The sequence below is a fragment of the Bacillus rossius genome, chromosome 11 (assembly GCF_032445375.1).
Source record: "Bacillus rossius redtenbacheri isolate Brsri chromosome 11, Brsri_v3, whole genome shotgun sequence".
Lineage (NCBI taxonomy): Eukaryota > Metazoa > Arthropoda > Insecta > Phasmatodea > Bacillidae > Bacillus > Bacillus rossius.
In genome coordinates, this window is record NC_086338.1 from 14,747,733 (window position 1) to 14,761,983 (window position 14,251).

Genomic DNA, 14,251 nt, shown 5'->3' on the forward strand with positions numbered 1-14,251 from the left:
AAACAAATCAAATTCTCATATTATATATACACAATATCACATATCATCAGTATCTAGTCCTGAATACTAAAGTGACTTAGTGTTTTTGTTTTCCTTTGTAGATAAAGATTAATAAAATAATAGAATAAACATGTACAATAGACACAAGTACGTAGAAATGTTATTGACAAATTCGTAGATCGTTGACAAAATATCTGACAATGTTTTCCGTTCAGATAATGCACGAAGTTATGAATCACAAATAAAACATTACGTAGCTATCACGTATACACACTCGTGTTCTTGAACACTTTCTCGTTGTCGACGAAAATGCACTCACTAGTGTTCACTTCCTTTAGTTTGACTGACAAAAATATTTTAAATAAATGGTTGTTCTCTGCTTATGCAAAATTAATTATAATAGTATTGAAATGTCTTTATTATAAGCTCAATACTAATGGTTGAGTATAATGATACTCAAAATTAGCTCATAAGGCAAGCTTTTTCTTTTGTAAGAAGCATGTGCCAAATGACAAATTCAATTAAATGAAATCTCATCAGATTCATATATTTATAACAAGAGTAATGAAATACTATCTCTTTGTTTAGCTTAGCGTGTATGGTAGGAACAATTCCTAAATAGAAAATAATATGAATGTCGAAGCTAGGAGAAATGAAACGAAGTAGTGTATGTGTCAGTGCAATAATGACGGAGCTGTGTTCAGATATGTAAGTAAGTTGAAGGACGAACGGTAACGTGAACTATCTCTCAAAAGAATCTCAGGTATTAATGATTGTGTATGTGACAGTGACGTGTTTCGCCTGACTAACAGCTGGCTCTTCTCTCTTAGATGACGCCTCTCGACGAACGCTACTGGATCTTGACGAGTTATCTTCATGATCTTCAACTCTTCCATGACGTATACATTCAGTAGATATCAAATTCTTCAATAATTTCAAAGATAAAATAATTATGTGGCATGGCTCAAATCTTACGCACTGGCTAATAAAAATTCACACCACCTATAGGTGTGACAAACATCGACGACGAAAATCGCATATCCGCGACAAATGTCCGCACTGGCCTACATGCTCAGTGGACAAAAACAAATCGTCGATAAGTGCTCTACGCACAGAAATGTCCTCACTGGTACTCCGACACAGTGGACACTAAATTAGCCTCAAGCATGCGTGCTTGTTTTAGCGATGCAACATAGTACTCCCTTACTGTTGGGATAAACATTAATTATAGCCAAACAATAAATTTACTTCATGTCGAATGTCACTGATGACTTGACCAAACATCATCTCTTAAATATACGTTATAGATCAGCGTATCTAAGCCTTAGGTTGCTTATAAAGCCTTAGCTGTGTTAGATTAAATCTTCCGATGACCTTGTCACTGTCAGTTTCCTTGAGAGTGTAACAGTTCTCATTTATTCGTTCACAAACTTGAAATGGTCCTTCGTATAATAAAAACAACTTCTTCATCACCTGTTTCCACATGTCACTAACAGGATTAGTTCGTTTAAGCACTAGGTCTCCTATATTTAATTTCGTTATTCGTTTCGGCTTCTGTAGCTTACTTCGACGTTCTGCAGCTAGATGTAGACGAGCTGTAACAAACTTCTCTATTTGTTCCCTCATATCTTCGCTTATCGTTTCCGGTTCTTTCGTGTCCTTATCGTGGTCGGGTAATATGGTAATAGGTAACGCCTCTGATCGTTCCGCAGTAATAATTTCATGGGGTGTTAATCCTGTCGAACTGTGTACTGTATGATTAAGGATGCATTCTACCAATGGTATATAATCTCGCCAACTTTGTTGTGCATTGTGACAATATGCCCTAAGCATATTTCCTAGATTCCTCATCTGCCGCTCCACAGGATTACTTTGAGGATGACGGACAGAAGAAGTAGTAGGTATCACCCCTAAACTTTGCATACCTCGCTGCCACTTAGCGCTGGTGAATTGCGTTCCACGGTCTGACAAAATGCACTCTACTTTTCCTATTTGCGAAATGAATGATTTCATCTTCCTTAACACGGTCTCAGCGTTTGCTTGCTTAATAGCAAAAAGCTTAGTATATTTGGAAAATATATCCATAATTACTACAACGTATTTTACGCCTGCCTTGGATGTGGGTAGGGGTCCATACAGATCAATAGAAACTAGCTGTAGCGGCTTTTCAGGTAAAATTGGCTGAAATGTCCCTTCCATACTTTCGTTAGAGTGTTTGGATTTCTGACATAGGTCACAAGTAGACACTATTTTTAATATACACTTCGGCATATTATTCCAGTAAACTGGTCTTCGTAGCATTTCATATAGCTTAGGAGAACCAATGTGACCTACCAATTCGTGTATTTCTCGAACTATAGTGTTTTGCATGCTAGCTGGTATCACTGGTTTCCAATACTTTTCCACTGGTGTTTTAGGTGCGTTATTCCTAAAGAGAATTCCTTCCTCTGATATACTATACAATAGATGTATCTTGTGAGTTTGTGGTAATTCCAATAATTTAGTTTTGACAGCTTGGCAAAACTCGTCCGTTTCTTGCGCTCCCTTAAGATTGTGAAATATATCCTGTAACTTAGGATTTTCCTCTATGGCTTGCGTGATTAACTTCGCTACCAGGTACTCCTTACTATTTCTGTTTTGAATTGACGACTCGCCTAACATGTCCGGAGCTCGGCTCAAATAGTCAGCTGCTATATTGTCTTGACCTTTCACGTGGTGTATTTCAATGTCGTACTCCTGGATCAGTAAACACCAGCGCGTTAATCTGCTACCGAATGTCTTGCCAGTTTTTAGACACGTCAGTGCCTGATGATCTGTCATTAATTTAATTTTCTCGCCAAGGAGTAAATCTCTAAACTTCTGCAAAGACCAGACGATTGCCAACGCTTCTCGCTCGGTTACTGTATAATTTCTTTCCGCTGCGTTCATAGTACGACCCGCCATAGCAACTGTTTTCTCTATGCCCAATTCATCATATTGCGCTAGTTTCACGCCCAATGCATACGCTGATGCGTCAGTGTACAGAATAAACGTTTGTCCTTGGATTGGATGGTGTATTACATGTTCGTTCAAAAATATGGCTTTTAACGATTCAAACGCTTGCTGTTCAATTTCAGTCCAATTCCATTCTTTACTTTTCTTAAGTAATGCAAAAAGTGGTAATGCGATCTTAGCAACTTGATCCGAATAGTTTCTGTAGAAACCTATCACTCCGATAAAAGCTCTGAGCTGCTTTACATTCCTCGGTGTAGGAAAATTCACGATAGCATTTAGCTTATCAGGTGCAGTTCTAATACCTGAAGGTGTGAGTATGTGACCTAAGAAAGGTACCTCTTCCCTGCAAAATAGCGATTTCTTTAGCTTGATTGTCATTCCTGCGGCTCTCAGTTTCGATATTACCATGTTTAGATGTTGCATGTGTTCTTCAAACGTACTGGAAGTTATCAATATGTCGTCCACGTATGCGCGTGCAAAACTCTTGCATTCCGGACCCAATGTCGCATCTAAACAACGAGTGAACTCCGCCACCGCATTGCAAAGTCCGAATGGCATGACCTTGAACACGTATTGATGATTTCTGAATAGAAATGCGGTGTACTGCTGTGACTCTCGTTTGAACGGAATCTGCCAATAGCCTGCAGATAAATCAAGAGTAGTTAAGTACTTGACTCCCTGGTATAATCTCAGTATATCGCTCGTGTTGTGCGGACTTTCACGATCTCTTACAGTTATTTTGTTTATTTCTCGCGCGTCCAAACATAGCCTTACACTACCATCCTTCTTTCTTACGCAGACCATCGGATTAGCGAATGGACTAGCTTCTCTGTGAACTACTTTCCAGTCTAACATTAAATTTAAATATTCTTCGGCTTCACGAAAATACTTCGCAGGTATCGGATACGATTTCTTGTGGAACGGTTCTCCTGCTTTCACAACTATTTTAGCTTCATACAAGTTGTTCCGACCTGGTTTATCTGAAAATACAATTTTATGGTTTTCCAATAAATTATACAGCTCCTGCTTCTGATTATTCTCGATCGTCTTTACCTCTAAAACGGCTTGCAACAAATCTTCGGATGTGGCCATTAAAGATTTTCCTTCACTCACATTAGACATCTGGTGTAATCTTATCTCTTGCTGTAGCAATCCGACTAATTTATCAGATACCTGCCATTTTGTAGTAGTGTTTGGTACTGTGCTGTCAGTAGTAGTTACTAACCATCCTCCAAAGTCTAGTATAATGCCGTACTTTGTTAAGAAGTCTGTTCCTAGAATGACTGGTTTAGCTAGACCTCTAACAATCAATGGGTTAGCTGTTTTAGTGTGTCCCAATCCTTCTATAGTAATCATTGCCTGTCGATTCACTACTGGGCTTGCTCTAGATGTGACTCCTAATATCTTGAGACTTGAAATGGGTAATATAGGTAATTTAAAAGCTGTATCTTCAATTGCAGATACTAAACTTTCGCTAATGCAACTTATCTCAGCACCACTATCCAATAACACAGGTGTGAGTAATCCGCAAACAATTAAATTTAATTCCGGACAAAATGCTTCTGGAATTTTAGTAACAATGTCATCTTCGTTTGACAAGAAATCTCTCTCATTTTCATGCATTACTATTGTACACATACTCTTACTGTCTTGGACTAGGATTAACCCCTTATTACTATTCGCGATCGGTGCTCGGGGCGTACCATCACCGACCTATTCTAGTTTAACTTTCTATTTTTCTGGCTATTACCGGCGCTAAACGTCACGGTACTGGACGTAGACTTAGCCAGTATCGGTTCTATGCCTTGTGGATTTGCATAGTAGGTGATAGGATTGACGGGTTCTTGTCTTGCAAAATACCCTGCGTACTGTGATGAAGATGAAGGTTGATTCTGGAATGCATTTTGTGAGAATTGAATAGCTTCATTACCGGCGGCTTCACTTCTCAGTTGGTTAACCGATAACTTGCTAGGGGAGTTTGGTTTGTGTGGCTGTCGGTTCCGCGGACTACCGGATGACTTCGCTTCTCCTCGATTTTCATAGTAATGTTTCCAATTTGTCGTAGTTTTTACTCGAGTATTTGGGCGAATGTCTGTCGTCCTTATAGCGCGGCGACCTGGGTGGCCGTCTCGGTGAGGTAGGCGGGGTTCTAGACTGTTCGCCCCTTCCTTCTCGCCTAGGCGTTGAATCATAAATAATTCCTCCGCGCCTGTATTCTCCGCGTTCCTCGCTGTTACGCCACGAGCGGTTGTGTTTTGAGCGTTCAAACTCGCGTGACTTCGAACCTCTATGGTAAACATCGTTGTTGTCACGGCCTGAATACCAAGTGTTTCGTCTATGGGCCGGCTTATTCTTGCCTCAAATTAGACTGTTCACGTGCGGCTGTTTACGTTGGTTATTGTCCGGGTAATTTTCATTACGCCGCTGATTTCAAGGCTGATACAGCGGTGGTTGTCTGTTCACCGGTGATTTTTCAGATTCCTCTCGCTGGCTACTCCTATTCTGACGGTCGAGCCTGTCATATGCGAGTAGCTGTTCCCTGAAATCTGCTATGCCGTCAAAGCTTCTACCTGTCAGATGTAATTGGTAGCGCATCGGAAGTTGGCCTAGAATCATTGCCACGAATTCATCGTCGCTCATGACAACGTCTAGATAGCGGGTACGCTCGAACATGTCGCTTAAATGAGCCTCGAGTGTTTTGTTTTTCTTAGGATCATACTTTTCTCCGTGTAACTGAGCGCGTAAATTCCCCTGAATTTTTAAACTCCAGTGCTGTTGTAGGAAAGCTGCTTTAAACTGTCCAAATGATGATATGGAAGTTTGGTGAACTTCCCACCAATAATATGCGGTACTTTTCAAGCAGTTGTTCAAACATCGCAATTTTTCTGTGTCCGAAAGATTGAATCTCTCCGCGTATTCTTCGAATAATTTTATAAATTTACGTGGATTTTCCGTGGATTTTGAGGAAAATACAGGCATTTCCTCTGACCAATGCCTAGCAGGGTGGTTTAAGGCTGCTGTATCCACTAATATTACTTGTTGTCCGGTTGCAGTGTTGGTAATCACGTCTTGTGAACGGTAAGTAGGCGTAGCCTGGTGTGACGACGCGGACGGGTCTCGCTGCGCTGACGTCATCGTTTCCGCCGCAGACGCGCTTGTTGTGTCAACGTTTATCGGAGTATGCGCTGCCGCTCCAGACAATGACAAATGCTGCACGCAGTTCTCGAGCTGGATCAATTTTCTGTTCACGTTTCGAATGTCGTCTGTACTACTCGCTTCATGTCGTTGTAGCGCGGTATTTACGTTCGCGAATTGTGTTTCGCTAAGCTGAACGTAATGGTTGAACTGTTCCTCTGCAGCACGTTTTGCTACTTCTATGCACGTAGTTTCCGTGTTGATTACGTGTTGTTGTAACTCGGTTACTTGCGCATCAATTTCCTCAAATCTGTTCATTACCGTTTCGCGAATGTTATGAACTTCCTCCTGCGTGTCGCGAATTTGTGTCGCTAGTTGTCTAGTTACATCACCAATTTTAGCTTCTACTTTGTCTATCAATTCAAAGTATTGTCGCGCTAGCTCTTCAGACAAATTTTTAGACTGTTCCGCCGCTTCGGTACGCTGACATTCTAACACATTATTAATTTACCTAGCCATCTCGTCAGATAATGTTTTTGCCTGTTCTGCTGCTTCTGACCTCTGCCTAACCATCTCGTCAGATAATGTTTTTGCCTGTTCCATACGCTGTGATTCTAACGCAGTATTAATTTGTATAGTAACCACATTCAATGCTCGCATTAAATCCTCCATGGAAATATTGTTCGTGTTTTCTTTAGCTGCCTGCACAACTGGTGCGGACGCGTTACTTTCCTCTATGCGCGCGGGTTCGGGAGCAAAGCTGATTTCTTGACCTGCCTCAACGCTTAGTGTGGGTGTATCCTCTTTGTTTTCGTTGTCAACACAGCCTAGCATTTCTTTCTGGCCCTCGACTGACGTTTCCTCCTTGTCGGAGATGGTCTTTTTGTGCCTCAGGAAATACATACCTTCGTCGGCCATCTTGTTGTGGTTCCGACGTACTAGTATGCTATGCTACAGCAAACTACACAATTTCACTTTTGTAGCTCGTCCAGTGTGTGTCGACCCTCGTCGAAGCCCCTAAGTTGGCTCGCCACTGAAACAACAATCTTGCTACTACAGGCTCCTAGTTGTGGCGCCACTGAAAGTAAACTGTTGGCCCCTAGTTGTGGCGACACTGTAATAAACCTCCTTGCTATTGTATTGATGTGTTCTCATGGGGTTCTTGGCGCCTACCCTCGTTGCAGTAAATACCAGGACCGCTACTGCTGGATGGTCTGCCCAGACTGATAGTCCAGCTAGCACGTCACTGCCCTGGGTTACTGTATGGATAGTAATTATAAAAAGTAAATTGAGTGGTGTTACGTGAATAGTGGAAATTTGCATATAAATGAAATAATAATAATTGAAAAACATATGATTTTAATGGTTCTTAAATATTGGTGTGAAGTTACGTTTAAAAGAGATTAATTGAGAAACAACCAAGGTGTCAAATCTAGGTGTCGGAAATTAGATGCAAATGACGTCACTAGAACACGTTGAATATCCTGCCGGGTCTAGCTATCCGTAGTCGGAGGCTTGAGGCTCTCTTCACAGGACCTCCAGGTGGTCTGCTGCTACACTGGAACTCTGGATGCTGTAATGCTGTAATTAGCGAACTACAGAGGTGCTGAGGTCGCCGGGTATCAGCTGAAGACTCGACATCCCTCTCGTCCTGGAAAGTCTGGTTGAATTCTGGATTGGTCTCACCAATCTTCGTGGTCGAATCTCAGCTGGCGCTGCCCTCAGATGTCTGGAACCACTACGAGACGAAAACGGGACCGACGCGGAAGTTGGCACTCGAAGTCGCCGATACTCCCTATCTAGGATTTATTTAATCCAGATACAATTTTCTCAACTCGTAGAGAGGAGAATGCTAAGCAGGACACGATCGCGGATGACGCGAAATCTTCTATTTCTCGGGCGGCAACCAAGGCTTTGGTTCGCCCCAGCCCGAGAAACGTCTTCTTTCCGCAAGATGGCGATGGCGTCTCCCTTCTTCTTCCTAATATCTATTTACTCGACGTCCCTAGCAACCAAGGAGCTATCGATATCAGCAAACAGAATAAGCTGCATAGTGAAATAAAAACGTGGATGTTGGAGTGTAAAAGAATCGAACTAAGACCAAATGAATAAAGTTTACAAGGAATAATTCTTAGAAGACCCTGAAGTTGAAAGTGTGTCGTCTATGGTAATAAGATGTGTCATATTTGTTATGCCTTGGTTGTCCTCTTTACAATCAAAACAATTAAATACATAATATTCCCTCATGGAATATACAATTAATATTACAATCATAATAAAAATAATAATATATCACTGTAAACAGTTGTACTGGTTACAGGCCCTTACCCTGAACGGATTATCCGGGTTTTTTTTTTACAGGATTTCAATTGTCCGGGCATCGGCGGGTCCTAATTAACACGAATAATGGGGAGTTTACTATTTTTTAACCATCTGCTGCCAAGGCGCAGTAAGCCTTGGCCTTAACCCAGCTGCACGCCGGTGTCTGAGAAGCTTGACAAGACCTTCCGGGCTTTTAATCGCTAGTCCGTGAAATTCGGTAATACGTGATTATCTCGGTCCCGACCATCACGTATTAACGAGGTTCTACTGTACCTCAATAGGATGTGTTCCAAGGAAAACGTGAACAGGCCAAGTAAATTGTAAGCATTTAAGTTTTTAAATATTTTTCCTCGAATCCCGAATCTTTTCCCTCGATCTTCGAATCTTTCAAATACTAGAGATTCGGTGGGATTCGAGGATTCGAGGATTCGACCGGCCCATCCCTACTATTGAGTTGGAGAATCGAATATGTTTTGGTTTTCATATTTTAAAGAGTTTTTTATTAATTAAGTTTACATAATTATACACATTTCAATCTCAGTATAATAAATAATTGCCAGTAGTTACAGTTAGAAAAAAAAGAACACACATTAATTTAAATTAATCAGTTATTTTTAATTATTCTGTGCTTAAGGAATCGGATTCATATCTTAAATATTGCCAGGGATTCGAATCGGATTCGAACCAAACTGAAAATCAAGGATTCGCACATCCCTAGTTTTGACAGACATAAATATCTTTGCCATATTATTAGGTTATGTTTGACAACAAACTTCAGAAGAAAATCAATAATCAATGTTGCCAAATGTATAATCTTAAAAATGATTAAAACACCGTTTTTAAGAAAAAAAATAAAAGATGCCAACTTGATTTCAAATATTTTATGTTCAATTTTTAAGTAAATTACGGATAATGAGAGAGTGATACAAAAGTGGACGTGATAATTGTTACGATAAATGCACCGACCTTGAGAAAAATTGTAGGAAATAAATAAAAATTAGCCTAACCTAACTTAGGTTGGGTAGTGTTTGGTTCAGTTAGGTGTTTAGCAACCGGTTAAATAGAATATTAGCTAGGTTTTGAAAAGGGAAAACATTTGTACCATTTTCCGTTAAAATGAATAAATAAATTTTGTATATTTATTACACTCAGTATTATTTTAAAGAATTCTACTGTAAATTTTGTGGCTTGAGTTACATCTTAAATGTTTATTTGCAACTTGAGGAACATAATAACACATGAATTTGTTCTTTACCGAGGTTACATGTTTACACATCTCTGGCGAGTACTGAAGATTCACTCCCATTTTTGTTTAAAATATCATAATGTAATGATAATGATATTAAACAATAATGTTGTATCACCTCACTTAGGAAAAAGCTGGTCTCCATGGTCACCTGACGTAACGCCATGCGATTTTTTCCTTGGGGGTTTATAAAAGAGTGTGGTTACGTTCTGCCGCTACCTATTGATTTTCCAGAGTTGAGACACAGAATTAGACTTCAGGTTGGATGTGTGCCGTATAACCAAAGGTGCACATTTTGAGAAGTTGAGAAAAACTAGGATGGTTTACCTTCAATTTGATGTATGATTTGTTGTAAATAGTCTAAATTAAACTATTATAAAATACCATTGAAACTGGACATTCTTTTATGGACATCCTGTCTGCTATTTGTATATCAACAAACAGGCAGATACAGGTGTAAATTATTATGTTCTACCTTACCACGTGACTTTATTTTGTGTGACCGTGTGGTGAATACCGTATTTACTCGCGTAAAGGCCCCGCCCGCGTATACGCCCCCCCTCCTTTTTTTGTAAACATTTTTGAGAAAAAATTTAAAAACGTGTTTTTCTGGGTTTATCTGAGGGCAGGGCAGCTTGGCATGCATCAAACAGCAAGCCATGTATTGTGAGCGGCGGGAGGTGATTTTGTAAGTGGCAGTGATACAGAGACTGCTATTATAGTTTGTCCGTTCTCAGTAGGACCGTCGTGAGGCATGCCAGACGTAAGCAGTTAGTCCTATCTCAAACGACATAAAGATAAAGAAAGCTGGACTCGCGGGCTTGTGTTGGTGTGCAGTGTTGACGGAGTAGAAGAGGGGAGGAAGAGGGTTAATGATGGAGGAAGGGAAGTGGGTGGAGCAGGTACCGACACTCCTTTGTCTGGTTGGCTGGCTAGGGAACCACACATAACTTAGAAAGTCACAACTTAGAACTGCCATAACTTAGAAAACTTGGGAAAATCCACGTAACTTAGAAACACACAACTTAGAAAGATCATAACTTAGAAACACACAACTTAGAAACACACAATGCAGAACCACACAACTTAGAAACGTCATAACGTAGAAAGTCACAACTTAGAACTATCATAACTTAGAAACACACAACTTAGAACTGTCATAATTTAGAAACACGTAACTTAGAAACACGCAACACAGAACCACACAACTTAGAAACATCGTAACGTAGAAAGTCACAACTTAGAACTATCATAACTTAGAAACACACAACTTAGAACTATCATAACTTAGAAACACGCAATGCAGAACCACACAACTTAGAAACGTCATAACGTATAAAGTCACAACTTAGAACTATCATAACTTAGAAACACACAACTTAGAACGATCATAACTTAGAAACACGTAACTTAGAAACACGCAACGCAGAACCACACAACTTAGAAACGTCATAACGTAGAAAGTCACAACTTAGAACTATCACAACTTAGAACTATCATAACTTAGAAACACACAACTTAGATCGATCATAACTTAGAAACACGCAATGCAGAATCACACAACTTAGAAACGTCATAACGTAAAAAGTCACAACTTAGAACTATCACAAGTTAGAAACACACAACTTAGAATGATCATAACTTAGAAACACGTAACTTAGAAACACATAACGCCGAATCACGTTACTTAGAATTTGAATGAGAAGGCGTAAATATTTTGAAAGGACTGTAGTGAGAAATATTTTTGTTTGCACTCCCTGCATTCAGAGCTGCACTCTTGTGGCTAAATAGTTACTTTCGTGTTCAGTTTGGTTCTCTCTGTATAGATGGCGCTGTTAGTTCCACACAGAGCTAAATTGACTTCAGCTAATGGTTTGCTCGCCACATCTGAACACGTTTATTTTATTCCTGTTTTCAATGATTATAATTTAATTTGTGTTAGTAAAAATATGTTTTTTTGTATAGCTATAATAAATTAAATTGATTACATAATGAGCGTTGGGCTAAATTCACGTTTTTAAATAACTACAAGTAAATCCAAGAAGAAAAAGAATTGAATTAATATTCCCGGTTTCTATGATGTCACTGTTGACGGAAATTTAAAACGAAATAAATAAATAAATAAATAAATATATATATATATATATATATATAAATTGAACTTGTATTATCTTAAGTACTTTCGTTGTAGCGGCATTAAGTATTCTTCTCTCGAAGGTTACATTAGTGCCATTTATTTAATATAAAAGGTTTACTTTTTTTTAAATGTAGCGTTAAACATAATCTTGAGAATATAAATACAGGATGTATGTAAAATAATCATTAAAATTTTAATAAGTGAGAAATCACGTAATGTAGAGGAAGCAGAAACATTAATGATCAGACGCAGGGTAGTTATTAAATCTTTTTAAAACATTTTTGTATAAAAAAACGTTGCAAATTTTATATATGAGGAACATAAAAATTTAATTTTTTCATTTCATAAAATTTATATCAAGGTACTATTTTCCTGTTGATTTCCGGGGCAATACTGCACAAGAAATGTTTACTGGGGATGCAGAAAACGTTTGGCCAGACAGCTGGTTCCAACATGACGGCTAGGTCATTGGAGAGGTGGTAAAAAATCAAGATTCATGAAATGAGATTTTCGATTTGAGTGGGAATGATTTCGAACTTGATCTTACGCGTTTGCGCTACATCGTTGTATTATACGTAGTGCATTTCCGAGTAACTCTCATTACTTGATGTGAGATAATGTAGTATTTTTACGGGAATAAGGTTTTAAATTTAAAAGTATATATTTTATTACAAATTTTTTCTTTGTTACTTTGATTAATTTATTGTTTGCGTAACCTATTTTCATAGTTTTAAAATAAAATTCAATAACTATTTTAGTTTAATATACCTATTCATATCTTTGAATGAGTTACCCGTAGTTATTTATAACGATTTTTGACTAATATTATAAAAATTTTGCAGGGGTATTTTACGTTTATATATTAATCATTACTTTGAATTAGTAACAGTTTAGGAAAAATTGCTGTTTCTTTTCTTACGCTCGTAGTAGTTTCAATCGATTTCATATTTCAGCGTGACTCATGTGGCTGAAAATGCGGGTCGATCTGCTCGGTGTGACCTGCGTTATGCCCTACGTCTAAATCAGAAATGTTACTATCTCTCGCGGACTTTCTCTTCCATCACGTAAGATTGCAGCGTATTATGTCTACAGACTTTTAAGTTTCCAATGTCTTAGTAAATAAGTTGAAATTTACGTACTACGGCAGTTCCACCCCCCCTCCCCTTTTTTATAGTAAAGTGTTAGCAATATACGGTTTTTCATCAATAAATTAATGATTACATTATTTTTTATTCCGTATTTTGCACAATAAACGTAAAAATTTAATATTATGTATTTTAATGGTTCTATGAAAAAAAAAATCCCTTTTCTTATTTACTTTACTCTAAAAGTAAGAATAGTGCAAGGTGATTTGGACGAAAATTTTAAGCTCTATTGCTTGCAACCAGATAACTATTAACTCGACATTGAATTAACACTTTCACTAATTCATTGCCAAGTGCGAGTAGGTGATTCACAAATGAATTAACTAATTGTTTTCTTGAGAAAAATGCTGTGAAACATTTACTTAATTGAATGTCTGTGGTTGGTTATGTTATGTGTAGACCTACATTATATCAGTCTGTGGCTTTTTGCCTTATAGTGCTACACTCCATTAACTAGTAATTTGAACATTATTCACTTGTGTTGTTTTGTCATATTTTGACTCTTTTTTTTTTTTTTTTTTGCAGCTGGAATTAACAGTAGGTCCTTTCCCTTGAAACACACAAAACTCTTTTTGATATATTTTTAAAGAATTCTTAACAAAAAAAAAGTATTTATAATGAATAAGAAGTTCACGCCAGTATGCATTCAAAATAAACTTTTTTTCTAGGGCCTTTAGTTTCTCTTGGCGACCCTGCTAGTAGGAAGCTGTGAGATGACACAGTTACTATCCTCGCTAATTTCCATCAGCATCGCCAGTGCTGGTAAGGAGCTACAAGAGGGTTCAGTCTCGTTCCCCACACAGACGTCACGCCGGACACCAAGTCTGTGCATCCTTCTCATACAGTGGCACCCATGCAACAAGAAACCTACTGTGCATATCCTCACCTTATTACCGTTCGTTATATGAAATAAAAAGATTTTCTTACTTTTTAATTCGTGTTTTATTGTCCGAAAGACGAAACAAACGCATCCAATCACTTTCAATGTTTTACGCACTCATTCAACACATATATTCGCCTGTCGAAAAAATGCTCGCAGCTCGGGCGATGAAAATAAATAAAAATAACGTCGATTAAGTCTTTCACTAACCTTTTGAGGTAAGAACCCGAAATCTGTGCGGCCTCAAACGCGGCCACACCTGGCGAAACACAGCCGCCACGAGCCGCCAAAACGCGCCCTCGCCTTGCAGCGATCGCCAGACGACTGGTGAACTCATGACACCGTCTCCTCCACGCAGGGAGGAGAAATCACATGACCTCACTGACCAATCA

At 38.7% G+C, this 14,251-nt stretch overlaps 1 protein-coding gene across 1 annotated transcript in view; it reads left to right on the forward strand.

The window, feature by feature from the left end:
- LOC134536667 (E3 ubiquitin-protein ligase TM129) overlaps positions 1-14,251 on the forward strand; it is a 34,184-nt gene that overhangs the window by 15,927 nt on the left and 4,006 nt on the right. The gene's annotated exons all lie outside the window — the stretch shown is intronic.